Source organism: Triturus cristatus, chromosome 3_1 (genome assembly GCF_964204655.1).
Source record: "Triturus cristatus chromosome 3_1, aTriCri1.1, whole genome shotgun sequence".
In the NCBI taxonomy this organism is placed as follows: Eukaryota; Metazoa; Chordata; class Amphibia; order Caudata; family Salamandridae; genus Triturus; species Triturus cristatus.
The window spans coordinates 530,984,021-530,998,983 of record NC_140583.1 but is presented as its reverse complement, the minus strand read 5'-3'; positions in this window follow the sequence as shown (position 1 = coordinate 530,998,983).

Genomic DNA, 14,963 nt, shown 5'->3' with positions numbered 1-14,963 from the left:
ACGTAAAAAGTCTTGCTTTTGTGTTGCAATATAAGTGCACTGTATTTCAATTAGATCAACTTGTTTGCTTGTGAAGCCTTGCATATTTCAAGCTATTGCATCAAAAAAATACATAAGCTTAATAAAAGACACCTTTTGTCAATCTAAGACAAATAGATGATGCAAAAAAAAAAGGAATGTTTTAACCGAGTTTCTAAACATGTGAATTTCAAGACACCAAAAACAGTGTGTTTATCTACAGTCGTTGCAACCCTGAAACCTTGTACTTTTCAATGTTCCTCGTCATCTGAAGTTGTTACGTCTGGCTTGTTGTGGGCTGGGGATTCACGTGCTAAGCAACAAAGTTCAGGTTGCATTTGAAAGGCTCCATATAGCTATTGAGCCTCTGTGGCATATTTGCTTGGTGACTCAGCACGTGACTCAAGTTGTTCTATGGATCAAATAACCCTTAGCTCTTCTCTTCCCTCCATGCATAGTGGACACACCAGTCATGGGGTCGGTAATGCCAAGTATTGATCAAGTCAGTATCTGGAAACTGCTCAGACTCCAATGGTGGTCCATCATAGTGGGCAATTTGAATGGTGGGTGCCATGATTGCATTGCAAAACCTACAATGTGAACTCAGCATCAGCAGTCGTGCAAGATCGAAAACATTGGACTCCCTGATATGACTATGTGGGGACAGGAGGTTATTCCACTGCATTTTATCACTGTTGATACTGTCACAAATAAGGTACACCCTCAGTCATCCCACAACAGCTAGAGTTTGCTAAAATCAGATACAACCCATTTGCGAACAATGTGTGTTGAGTTTTAATACTCAATGTGGGAGTCCTTGAAAGAAAGCACGTAAATTCTGGCACTGATCCATTACAGCCGCCATGAAGAGATATCGAGTTGGACAACAAGGAATGCACCATGGGCTTCCTGCAGCTGTGCATGTGTATAAAAACATGTTTGTCTTTATTCAGACAGATGTACTCAAGTGAGAGCATCCACTTCTGATGTAGACGTGGATCGTGAATACTTTCGTACCACCCCAAGGACCGATACTTTTGCAGTCATTAAAATTAAGCATTGTAATGGGGAGTGAAATGATTCATTGCAGGAGCTATGCTATAGAGGGTGTGTCAGCTAAGAAGAAACTGGTATTTGATCTAGCTGCTCCGTATTTAATAACATGTATGTGAATTCTGTCTTCGCCATGGTTCTTTGTGTAAGAGTCAAATTGTATGGCTCAAAGATTTCTGAAATATTCAAAAACTGCCAAGTAACATGTCCAGCATTCAGTGTTTGTAGTGCCCAATTTAATTGGATTAATTGGATTATAGCTCTTAATTGAGCCTGGCCATTTTGCAACATGTCATCCTGTATCAGGTCAAATGCAGAGGACACTGTTTTATTTAGTGGATACTACTTGCAAAGCATTTTCAATATTTTCTTTGTCAGCTTGTCTAATTCGCTCAGCTGCTTCTAACTTTGAAACTTTCCATATCTCATTATACATAGCATATATCATGCGTTTTGCTCTAGGAACATGCGGTCCTAAATGAATGAATATCCATATTTTTTCTTATTTGGGAAAAATTCCGTTTCACAGCTTGTAGGCTCCACTGCTGTAACCACTGCTGACATCATTTGCCTAGACTCTAAGTGGTAATCATTCCAGGTATGCTGCTACAATATCATGGGTCAGGACTGGTAGCTTTCACACAAGAAGTTTTGGACAGGAAACGATCCATGCATTCATTTGTGTCTACAGGCCATAAGGCACAACCTTTAGGATGGAAGGTAGCAGTCTTATATGTACCATTGTTATTCATATAATTTATCGTGTCTCAAGGCATGCCTATTTCACTTCTTATTCTGTGAACTGTTCTGCTTTGGGAATGTAAGGGTTGTAAATATATTTCATACTACCAAAACCTAGACAGGTAGCCTACTGAATAGTTTTGTTTAGAAAAATCGTCTCCCTGGATATTATGCATGGCCTTAATAGGGCTTCCTTACCTTTTATTTGCCAAACGTTGGTTGGTCCCCATAGAATTATTATGTTTACATTTTCTTTCCAATGCTCATAACCATGTATGTTCAGTTTCTTATTAAAATCATCAAAACAAATAAGTTTAGTGCTTCTCCTTATATTCCTTTGTTTGCAAAGAAAGCAGAGGGATCAAATCCATGTTTGATATTAAAATGGGGACATCTCTTTATTTAATTTCCGCTGCTGCCTTCAAGGGCTGTTATACAGTATTTCTACAGTGGGAAACTGTATATTTCACAAAGAGAGCTTGTTCTGTGAAGGTAATTGTGTGCATAGAGATGATAACACAACGTCCTTATAATTATATGCATTTAAATAAGGATCTTCATTTTCTAGAGGGGTATACACTTCTAAGTCAGACATCACACTCTTTACTGTCTCTATATACCATTCATCAGAAATGGAACCAGAAGTTATAGTATCCATTGAAAGTTTTATAACATACGGTAATTGCAAGCTTATCCAGTAATGGGATATCTTTCATAGATTCACATGCTTAAATCATTCCCCGTTGTCGAGATGGGAGTGCCATGGCAACATAATTAAGCAGTATTTAATAAATGTCGTAGACTATAATGGCCCTGAGCCATGTTTCAAATAGCCTATCTATGTCCTTTTTAAAAAAAGGACCAAATGTTGAATGCAACCAATCAGCTGTTAGCACCCTCTAGAACTCTCCAAGCAGAGGCAGTTTCTCTCAGATTTTCACAACAGGTTGTGTGTGAAGGGAGTCTCCCTGAGTTCTTTTTTATTTTTTATTTTTTTTATTCCTCATATACCAAGATGGGCATTCCTGATGGGAGGCCACAACCTCTCCCCACCAATCAACATAACCCAGCCCTGATAGTGGAGACCGGTGCGGAGAGAGAAAGGCTCAGACCCTCAAGCAACCACTGTTTTCAATGTCCACTCCTTTTCGCGCTATCAGATAACCCAGCGCTATTTTGGAGGGACTAAACGAACAGTGCCCAGGTGAAATCATTGGAATATTCTTTATCTATTCCGCCATGCAACAAGGGCTGCCCAGATTTTTCCGTAACTGTTCCTGTCACATGCCATATCGGATTCACTAATATATATTATATGTTTCAGACACTCTATAAAGATTGGAGCATTTATGTTTTTCCAGGCTCTACATATCTCTCGTCTTGCCAGGATAATCACATAAAAAATAAATTTGGATGTCAAATCATTAAGATGATAGTCTGTATGCAGTCCGAACATAATCATTTCTGGGGTGACCTCGATATGTTTATGTAATACCTCGACTAAAAAATCTCGCACCGTGGCCCAGTAGCTTACTATCTCAGGACAATCTATAAACATATGGCAATCATCAGCTTCAGGCAGTTTACATCTTGGGCAATGATGACATAAACCTGTTATCTTTGTTAGTTTTTTTGGGGATATATAGACTCTATATGCGGTATGTAGATGGTTTCTTTTAAGTGGAGCTGATTTAACCACTGCATGTAGCATTGTAAAATAATCCCCCCATAATTCCATGAGATTAGAATCTGAGCTTATAACATTGCCCCAAAGTTTATAAAGTTCGGATTCTGTTATAGTTTCCACCTCTAGGATGGCCCAGTACCAAAAAGATACCTCTTGCTTCCATCTACCACTTCTTGATACATAATCAAACTTAGGGTTCAATGAATCAGATTCCCAGGATTTAGTTGCCCACCATCCTGACAGCTGATAATACTTATACCTTGATAAGGTTCCACCTGTCAGGCGGGATAGGGACTCCCAATTCAGAAGCTGCGAGTCTTTTTGCAGATCCTGCCAGTAAAATAAGCCTGCCACTTTAAGAGGACGAGATAGTCTGGTGTACCTGGGGAATCCCAAATCGGGGCCTGAGGTGCATAATATGGGATTTTTAGAATCTTTCTAACGTACATCCAGTTCCTAAGAGCAGTATCCAGAATCTTTAGTCTGACCCTCTTAAAAAACCTTGGATCGCCATACTTGAATAAAAAGTATTCTTGCCCCTGAGGTATACCATATAATAGGGCGGGCTTGAAACAATAAACCCAGAGAGGAGGCGTCTGTCTTTCCAGCTAACATTCTGAAGTTTTTAAAGTGGTATGAGTGACAGTAAACAAGTAAGTCCGGTAGAGTCAACCCTCCCGTTTTGAGGCTTCTCCTTAGTTTTTTCCAGGAGATCCTTGATGTCTTAGCGTTCCAGATAAAGGAGCCTATTTTCCCCTGTATTTTGGCAATGTCTGATGCTGGAAATGTCAATGGAATAGAGCCAGACAGAAAAGTAATCTTCGGCAGAATAATCCTTTTAATTAGATTTACTCTGCCAAAAATACTCAGGGAGAGGCCAGACCATCGCTGCAATAGACCACAAACGTCCTTATAGACTCTCATCAGATATATTTTAGCGATTTCCGAAATATTTTGGGCCAAAATTATACCCAAATACCTCATGTGTGTCTTAGCTCCAACTGCCCCTCCCACTTGGTTCCAGTGCATAGTCTCAGTTTTTTCCTTATTTACTTTATACCTCGAGATTGCTCCGAACAATTCTGCTTGCTCAAACAATCTTGGGATAGCCTCAGCTGGATTGGAGGTAAACATAAGGAGATCATCGGCAAATTTTAATTCTAGGTCTGCAATTCTAAAAGGATGGATCACAGAATCAGCCCTAAGCTGACAGACAAAAGGTTCGATATATAGATTAAATAACAGAGGTGATAAAGGACACCCCTGTCTAGTTCCGCGAGAGATTATGAACCAGTCTGAGAGCACTCCGTTTACCAAGACTTTTGCTCGAGGGCTCTTATATTGAGACCGAACAGCTGAGATAAAATTAAAAGGAAGTCCAAACCAAGACAAAGCCGACCATAAATAGGACCAGTTTACTTGATCGAAAGCCTTAGCGGCGTCTATGGCCGTAAGGGTCAGCGGGAGCTTCTTAGCCACTGCAACATCTACTGCTGCAATAGCTTGAAAGGTTAACTCATTTAACTGTCTGTCTGGAATAAAACCTCTCTGATCCTGATGCACAATTGTTTTAATGACTTTAGCCAACCTTGCTGCTAAGACCCCTGCAAAGATTTTATAGTCGGTGTTCAACAACGAGATTGGTCTGTAAGACTCAATTTTCAGGGGATCTTTATTAGGCTTCAGGATCAGAGTGACTGTGGCTTCAGACCAAGTATCCGGAATAATATCGCCCGATAAGTATATTTTATTGAACAAAACAAAAAGGCAGTGACAACTTCCCCAGACTCTATCTGGAATAATTCAATTGGGAGCCCGTCTGGGCCAGCTGCCTTACCCCTGGCCATTTTTTTAATCTGGGCAGAGACTTCCTCTTCCCTGATACTCAAAGCCAAGAAGAGGCAATCTGTTTCCGTTAACCGAGGGATCTCTATCTGGTTTAACCAATCTTCTATATTCCAGGTAGAAGGACATATATCTTCTTTATATAAGTTTTGCATAAACGATCTGGCCTCCTCTCGAATAAGGACGTCATCATGCGTGATGACTCCTGTATCTTGAAGCAGAAAACACCCAATCTGGTTTCGAACTCTATCCGTTCTAACTTTCCAGGCAAGAAGTCGGACGCATTTTTCCCCATAGGAGAAATTCTGAAGCTTACTTGAATCCCACCTATCTTTTAAGATTGTATCTAGACTTGCCTGGTATTCTGCCCGCAGACTATCTAATTCACTTTGGATAAGGAGTATATTATTTTGAGGATCTACGGAGGCCTGCTGAAGCTGTTCTTCTTTTTGTTTGATCTTAACAATGCTCTCTTTTTCAATCCGCCTTCTAGCCTTATTTCTCCTGATCATCCATGCACTTATGGTCCCTCTAATATACGCCTTAAATGCTTCCCATATGGTCTGATCGTTTGCTGTTCCAGAGTTGAACCTGAAATATTCCTCTATTCCCGATTTTAAGTTACCTATGACCTCCTCTTGCGATAGTATGGACCTATCTAATGTCCACCTTCTCTGCTGATTTTCTTTCTTCAGGTGTATGGTCAATTCCACCATGGAGTGATCGGAGAGTATAGCTGGAATATATGCTATGGAATCCACATCAGGATAGAGGACTTGGTCCAACAGGAAGTAATCTATCCTCGAGTGGTGCCTATACTTACGGCTATAGAAGGAAAAATCCCTCCTATTACCGTTTTTTACCCTCGAGATGTCTATTAGGTTGAAATCTTTAATAATGTTTTTTAGCTCTATTAACGACTTGCGGGGAGGGGTATATTTAACCCTAGATGTACGATCAAGATTCTCATTCAAAACCAGATTAAAGTCTCCTCCCAACACAACTGGCATTGTCAAGGCAGAGAGACTGGTTTTTAACCATGACAGAGCTCCGGGTGTATCCTGATTGGGCCCATAATATACTGCACATGCTAATGGAGAGCTTTCAACTAGTAGGGATGCAACTGACCATCTCCCTGAATGGTCCGTCTCAAATTTTTCAACTCTAATCCCCTTATTAGATCGAATTATAATTACCACTCCCCTTGTGTTTCCTATCTGTTTGGAACAGCAAAGCTCTTGAATCCACCTATGCTTACCAAACGCTGCCTCACATTCGTGTGCCTCCAGGTGGGTCTCTTCCAGTAGACAAATATGGGCCTCTGATTTATTTAAAAATTCACAGACTCTAGCCATTTTCCTATTATCTCTCAATCCATTGACATTCCAGCTAATAATTTTAATTCTATTGGACATACTATTCATCTGGGGCTCTTTTCTTTTTCTAAGCTTCTCCTAAGGTGGACCATTTTTCCTTCTGAGTCTATTCTCGCCCCAATTTCAGTCCCTACTTTCATTTCCAACATTATATGAGGAACACATTTTTCTTTTTTTACTCCCTCTACTCCCTCTACCCCCTGCATCCCCCCTCCCCCCTTGAGGAACCCCCCCTTGAGATCTTTGGCGATCTTATCGCCTGTCGGGAGTCGCTGAACCCACCCGGGATAGAGCCTCCCATAGATAGTAAAATCGTGATAGAGTGCCGTTTTCCTTTACTCTTTATTCGTTTCCCCTTTTTTTTCTCTTTTGACTCGATTCTCTCCTTTATACTACACCCATCTCTTTTTTCTTTTTTTTCCCCCTTTCTTTCTCCTTCCTTCCCTCTCCCCTTCCCTCCTTTTGGCAAATATTATAGTGGGACCTCGAAATTCGAATAGATTGAATAGGTCAAAAAAAAAAAAAAGCAAGGAGAAGAAAGGATGGAGAAGAGGAAGCAATCACATCTCTTACTGCTCTCACCCCTCCTCTTCCTCTTCCCCCCTCATTCTATTTCTTATCCTCTTTTCTTTTCCTTTTTTATAAGTGTGGAGATTTCCTGAAATCAGACAAAAATGTGTCTACTTCCTGCGGAGATGTAAAATTATATGTTTTGTTACACTAGACGACCCGTAAGGCTGCTGGGAACTTCATTTGTACCTGAGCCCCCATACTTCTCAGATCTGGCATTCTAGAGCCTAGCTCCCACTGCCTCTGTGCCGTTGCCCGGCCCACATCTGAGCGGATAAGGTACTTAGTAGTATCTATCTGTAGGGTTTTATCGGTTAACGCTCGGCCTAATATCAGCTCCTTAACTGCATATGTTTGAAAGTTGACCAGGATTCTCCTTGGGGCTTTCCTATTGGGATGCTGCCTAAAAGGATCCCTATGCGCCCTCTGGATTTCCTTTTCGAGGTCAATCTCGGGTTTGTCTCTTAATATTCCATCTCTAAGGAGCTTGCAGATCAGAGTCTTAACATCGCCATTTTCCGCCCCTTCAGGTACATTCAGGAATTTAAGGTTGTTTCTTCTGGCATGTAACTCTAATCTCTCAATATCCATTTGCAGCAGTCTATTCTGAGCCTTTAAATCAACTAAATCTTTAGAATGGTCTTGAGTAACTTGAGATAAGGTAGCGACCTCAGTCTCTAGCACCTTTGTTCGATTACTGATATCGTCCTGCTTCTGCTCCAGACTTGTACACTTCTCGTTTATCTCCTTCTGATTAGACTCCGAAATTTCAAATTTAGACAATATATCTCCGCGGAGAGATTGGAAAAGTTGCGAAAGCTGGCTTCCTCCGCCATCCGAACCCCCTGAGCAGCACCTCTCAGTATCCACCATATCCGTCCCAATTACTTCATTTTGTGGGCTTGATAATATCAAACGGGCTGATTTTAGGGGGGTTTAAGGTTCAGAGATGTTTTCCGCATGAGAGGTTGTTTGGACTGTCACATCAGGTTCAGATATTAAGGGAGAAAATCTGTTCTCAATCCGTATTTGGGGATGCACTAAATCAGGATTTATCTGATTATCGGCCTCTTTGCTAGAGGTGCTGGATGCGTTAGAAGCATCCAAGGTGCTGGAAGATATAACATGCGGGGTTACTTTATTCTTGGAAGTAGCTACCTGCTCCATAATATTAAAAAAAGATTTTAAGGAGGGAGTTGACTTAAATAAGGGAACACGACCTTCAACAGCTTGACGTTTTTTTTTCTCTCCCGTCTTGCTAACCTTTTCCCTCTTTTTTCTCTGCCGTGGTGTAATCGGAATTACTATGTTGGCCTCACTAACAAAGGCAGGCTGCAGCTCACTTTCTAACTGTGAACGTAACTGATATCTGTTTTTTTGTGCAACTGAGATAGATTTGGTCAATCTATCAGGTAGTTCGGTGGTCGATGGGCCGGCCCAATTTTCTGGTACCCCCCTCTTGCTCCCCCCTCCGCTCCTGCTTGGATCTCCTTCAGCCTTTGGTCCCTCTCACCACAGACCAAGCCTTCACCACAGGGTACATTTGATCCCTCTTCTGGCAGAGTGTCCATGCCTACATGGGTCGACAGCATAAACAGAGAGCATTCCACAGGGGTCTCAGAATCAGAAAACCCGCAGCTCTCCCAACCTTTAAGTACAGCGATGCACCGCAGGCAAAAAGAGTTCGGTGGCCCACAAGTCACATATGCCCCTTCAACCTCTCCCGTCACTGACCGTATAGCACTGCTGCTTCGAAGTGGCCGAAAATCGATCCTGGCAACAGCTGCTCTGATCCGCCGCCAATAACCTGCCCGGTGTCCGCCGCCGGCTTCCCTCGCACAGCGCGGTCCGACGCTCGGCTCTGCAAACACTTCCGCCCCCATCCACAGCCGAGTCTCCTGGGTCCTACTGCCTGCCCCTCAGGAACACACCAGGAACACGGGTCCGGAGGAGACAAACAGGGGAGTTTAGTGCCAGCAATACAAGCAAAAAAATCATATTATCATTTCTCGTACCTTCAAACTAAAAAACGGCATCTTGGGGTTAATCGTCCATGGGTTTTTTTCCTCCCGATGGTCCGGAGCTCCCGCGACCAGCGTTAGCCAGCCGCCATGTTCCTCCCTGAGTTCTACTCAGTTTTTTAATTCAACCTTCTGGAATTGGTTCCACCTTGTTTGTTTATGTGAAACATACGGGTCGTATTGTCCGTACGAACCAGCACAGAGGCACCTGTTATCCTTGGCAGAAAGGCTTGCAAAGAGAGGGATATTGTGCTCTGCAATAAGGATTGCTACCCAGTTGGCCTGCTGCCTGAGTGAAAGGACTGGACCTGTATCTGGATCACCACAGTTTCTCCAAGATCTAGTTGGCTGGCCTCCTGATAAGCGACTCAGGGACAAAAAAGACCTCAACTATCTTGAAGTCAGCACCGGGACTCTGTCTGCTGTGAGTCCTACACCCCCAAGTGGTGCCACTCGAGTACTGGACCCTTTTAATTAGCCCTGCAGGTGGTCTGCCAGCCCAGCTGAGGCCCTGTAAGCAGAACCAACGCATAGTGATGCATTTATTCACAGCTGCTTCAGAACCTCTGAAGGACAACGCATCCCCAATGTTGAACCTCGCATCACATCCCACAGTCTCCTCAGAGCCACAGCAGCACATCGTATTCTCGATGCAGGCTTTTGTATCACAAGCCCCTTGTCTAATGCATCCTCGATGATGATGCAGGACTCCACCTCACAGCCCTGCAGCTCCTCGGAAACATTGTTGAGTGTTGCAACCTTGAACCGTGATCTCACAATGCTCCGCAAACCAGGATTTAAGGTACTTTGTTCAGCTGGCTTAACTGGGTCCCCGTATCTGGCCCACGATCCATCACGGTCAACTTGAACTTGTGACTTAGTCCCGGTCCAGCACGACCAGATCAGAACAGTTGGCGCTTTATGCTTTTAAGCACTGTTTTTACTTAAAACACTGAAATTGCATATCTCTGGGTCTACTGATTGGATTTTTGTTGTTTTGGTCTCAAATAATTTAATAAATGTTACTCTATTTACCGAAATTGGTGTGGGATTTTTCTTGTGATGTGTTTTCATTTTATTACTGTTTGAAGTGATGCATCAATACTTTACACATTGCCCCTAAGTTAAGCTTGATTGCAATTGTGCCAAGCTACCAGAGGGTTGAGTGCTGGTTGCGTCGGGGTTGGCTTATTTCTCACCCTGACAGCTATTGATGATGTTATTCGGAATGTGTGATAGCATGACTGTGTTTTTTTAATGAGGTGTGTGGGACATGGCTATTGTATAAATCTGATTTTGAATCTCGCTTTGCAATGTATGTATTTTGCAAAAAGTTGATAAAATGGTTTTGACAACATGAAAATAAAAATGATAAATGATTTTGATTAAATAATCTTATTGTTGGATCATTCTGATATTTGTCTCTGTCCGCACCGGTGTGTGTTTGTAAGTATAAGGACCCTTCCCAAGGACCTCCTTGAATATTTTTGGCAGGTAATCTCCTGTTGTTGCCAGGTCTCCGTGAAGACAGCGACGGGCGAGAGGGTGTCGATCAGGTTCCGGATCTCTACGGCGTGTCTGTGTAGGGAGCACAAGTTGAGGAGGATGCATGTCAGGGCCTTGGTGGTGCGTACTTCCAGAGCGCCATTGGCGGTCGTGGGGGTGCTGTTGACAGTGAAAGATCGTCGGCAGTGTCTGCAGGAGAACTGTCCATGGGTGGTGTTCAGTGTGGATATTTGGCAGTCGGTGTGGTAGAGTGCGTGGAGGGTGGCTGGGTCATATCGGTGGGGTCTTGGACATCCAGGGTTCCTGGCGCTGGTTGCGGTCGGGTCGTGGGCAGGCGCAGACAGGCTTGCCTTAGGCACGCCATTAAGTAGAGGAGGGTGGAGAGACGTGCAGCGGGGAGGTGGGAGCGGGGGTGGGTATGGGGGAGGTTACGGCGGAAATTAAGGCGCACAAGCACAGGCACAAACACGGCACAAGGAATCAAACAGAATAGATTTTAGCACAAAATAACCAAGAAGAAGGATTTAAATAAAATAACAGCGGCAACAGTGAATGATCAGGCTACAATATGGGTGTGATGCAGGGGGAACAGAATAGTGAGTAATATCGGCACAGCAAGGGGCGGTCTCGAACTCTGACTGGGAGGACCGTAGGCACAGCACAGTACGGTGGAGGTGCTGGGGAAGAGCAGATCTTTGACCGAGGGTCAGAGGTCCTGCTCGCGCTCCCCAGCAGCGGCCGCCATTAAGTAAGGGCGGGGGAGGGACATGCAGCGGGGACGCAGAGCGGGGGCGGGTGGGGAGGGTTTGGGCAGGAACGAAGGCGCACAAGCACAGGCACAAACAAGGCACACGGAATCAAACAGAATAACATTTAAGCACAAAATAACCAAGAAGAAGGATTTAAATAAAATAACAGCAGCAACAGTGAATGATCAGGCTAAAAAATGGGCGTGATGCAGGGGAAACAAAATAGTGAGTGATACCGGCACAGCAAGGGGCGGTCTCGAATCCTGCCTGGGAGGACCGTAGGCACAGCACAGTACGGCGGAGCTGCTGGGGAAGAGCAGATCTCTGACTGAGAGTTGCCTTCACAATGGATCTGGATAAAGGAATGTGGGGCAGCAAAAACTGTCAATGCCTCCTGACAGCTCCTTCAAAGATGTACTTGGTGTTTGTTAGACCTGGCACCATTGGCGTGGGTCTCCTTTCACTTTTTTGCTTTTGCCTCCTGTGTGTTTTCTGGTCTAGATGCTTTAGGCACTTTGCCACCGCTGCTCAGTGACAAAGTTCAAGTGCTCCCTTTGTAAAATACTGTTATGGATTGGTGTTTTCATGATTGGCTATTTGATTTACTAGTCAGCCCTTAGTACAGTGCACCGTGTGTGACCGGGGCCTGTAAATCAAATGCTGCTGGTGGGCTTGCAGCACTGATTGTGCCACCCACAGAAGCAGCCTGTAAATGTAACTCTGGCCTGCTATTGCAGATCCCATGTGCAGTCTGATACTGCCATGTCGACTTGGCAAGTGCACCCACTTGCCAGGCCCTACCCTTCCCTTTTCTTACATGTCAGACACCCCTAAGGTAGGCCCAAGGTACCCCTGTGGGCAGGGTGCAGTGTATGTGAAAGGTAGGACATGCCTGATGTGTGTGGCATGTCCTGAGATTGAATTACTTCTAGTTTTGTTTTTCCCTTTTGCAAGGCTTTTTGTTCCCATAGGACAGAATGGGGAGTTTGTTTGTAACATCTTATAAACATAACTGGCCCTGGGAACAAGGTAGGAAAATAAAGTTTAGTGTGCCTGAACTCAGAATGTTAAAGTGCATCTTTTAGAGGGGGTGATTTTTACATTCTGAGTTTGAAAATACCACTTTTAGAAAGTAGGTATTTGTTTGCCTAACCATCCAGTGTGTGTCTGCTAGGTTTGAGTATTGCATGTATGACTTTTGGATGACAGAGGCTGTAGAGGGGCAGTGGCTCCAGAAGTCTGATGAGTCAGGGCTAGGTTCAATAGACCTGGGCTGCATTTAGAGTAGGGGGAGGAGGTTTCCTTTCACCTGAATGGACCTGGTCTGCCTTCAACAATGCTGTCTCCGCATCCTGCCAGGAAGCTGCACCAGTGAGGACAGAACTGGTTTTGGCTGGGTACAGACACTCTCTGCCTTCAGAGAACAAAGGATTTTTGTGTATACAAAGATGGGCCCAGACCCCAGACTTTTAGATCACTTCAGGGAATCAAGAGGAACCTTTGCCAAGGAGAAGAGCCGGAGAAGCTGAGGAGGAATACTGCCCCTATGCTGTTTGCTGTCTGGGGTTGGCCTGCAGTGGCTACTTGCTGCCAAGCAAAGGAGAAAAGGACTTTGCTGTTTGCTTTGTCACCTCCTTGAAAGAAGATCTCCAACGGCTTGAAACTGAGCTAGCCTCTAGTTCTGAAGTCTCAGGGACACAAAGACTTCACCACCAGCTCCCCTGAATTTCCTTGCTTGGAATTCTTATCTGCAAAGAGGTACCTGCTGCTGAACTGGACCTCTAGAGACTATTTTCTGCTAGGAGCTAGGAAATTGACGCAAATTCGAAAAAGCGAGATGCATCCGCACCTGTTTCTGACGCATACCCGAATAAACCGTCGCTGCGCCTGCCGCGATTTGAAAAAATCACCGCACGCCCCATCGAGTGCACCGATCTCCGAGATCATCACACTGAGTTCAACCCAAGGCCTGCTGTGGGGCTGCATGAGTTCACGCATCATCACCGGATCACTGCATCGCATCGAGGTGCCAAGTCTGTTACATCGTTGGGGGACACAGTAAGAAACTGACTCACCACCTCCTCTTCGGTAAGGAACCGACGCATCACTTCCCCTGCCCTGCAGTAAGGAACCGACGCATCACCTCCCCCGAAGCAAGGAACCGACGTATCACCTTCCCTGAGTGTAAGGAACTGACTCATCACCTTCTCTGCTGCCCGTTTTGTTTGTTTGCATGAGGTATACCAGGTACTTTGTGAGAAAAGTGTTGCATCTGCAATTTGCTTGAACTGAACTATTTCTACCATCTGAAAGTCATATTTTTATTACTGTATTGTGGATTTTTGTCGTTTGATCTTGTTTTGGTGTAGATAAAGATGACTTATTTTCCTAAACTGGTGTGGTATCCATTTCTAGTGTTTTTACTGTATTACTGAATGTGTTCACAAATGCTTTACACACTAGCTCTGAGATAAGCCTGTCTGCTCGAGCCAAGCTACCAAGGGGGTGATCAGGGTTTATTTTAGGAATGTATCCCCCTTACCCTGACTAGACGCAAGGGTCCCTATTTGGACAAAGGTACCTTCCTCTGCCAACTAGAGACCCCTATTTCTAACAGTGTTCACGAGAAAAAACACTGCAGCTCTCATACAGACCATTGTGCAGCATAAGAACACTATGGAAAGGCAGCAAACTCTAACGGAGACCCAAATATATCATTTCTCCAGGCACAGGTGTCTAGGGGATACAAGTAGCAACTGGGACATGGTACGAAATTGGGATAGACAAGGGAGACGAAAACGAATGACAAGAGAAAAAATGGCAGAAGGAATAAATAATGAGGTAAATAGTGAAGAAAACAGTTCCGTAAAACAGAAGGGTTCTTATAAAAAAAAAATGGGGGCATGGCCCTCTTAGGTCAAGGCCCAGAGCTATGAAATGTCCTCAATCCAACCCTAAGAGCCCAGGAAACCACCCCGGTTCAGAAAGAGATGCAAAGAACATTATTTCATTTTAAAAAAACATTAATTTGAAAGATGATGGGCTCGAGTAAGCTAATGCAGGAGAACCAATCAACTTCCTTCCTTACTCCCTTTTAATAGATTCGCTGCACTCATCCTAAAGACAACTATATATTTCAGAAAACTCTTTTACCATCACTACTATTTTGTTAATCTATATCCTAAAACACTTTGGAGCTCATTATAATGTCGGTCGCTGCGGGAATCGGGACCAAACGACCTCCGGTTGGCGGTCCCGACCGCATCATTTCGATGAGACTGCACAGGATGCGATCACAGACTCCCATTTCTCCATGGGAGCTTGTGTGGTGGTCAGAAATCGGCTGCAGCACAAGCTGCCATAGAGAAATGGGAGTTTGTGTAAATCCCTGCACCCT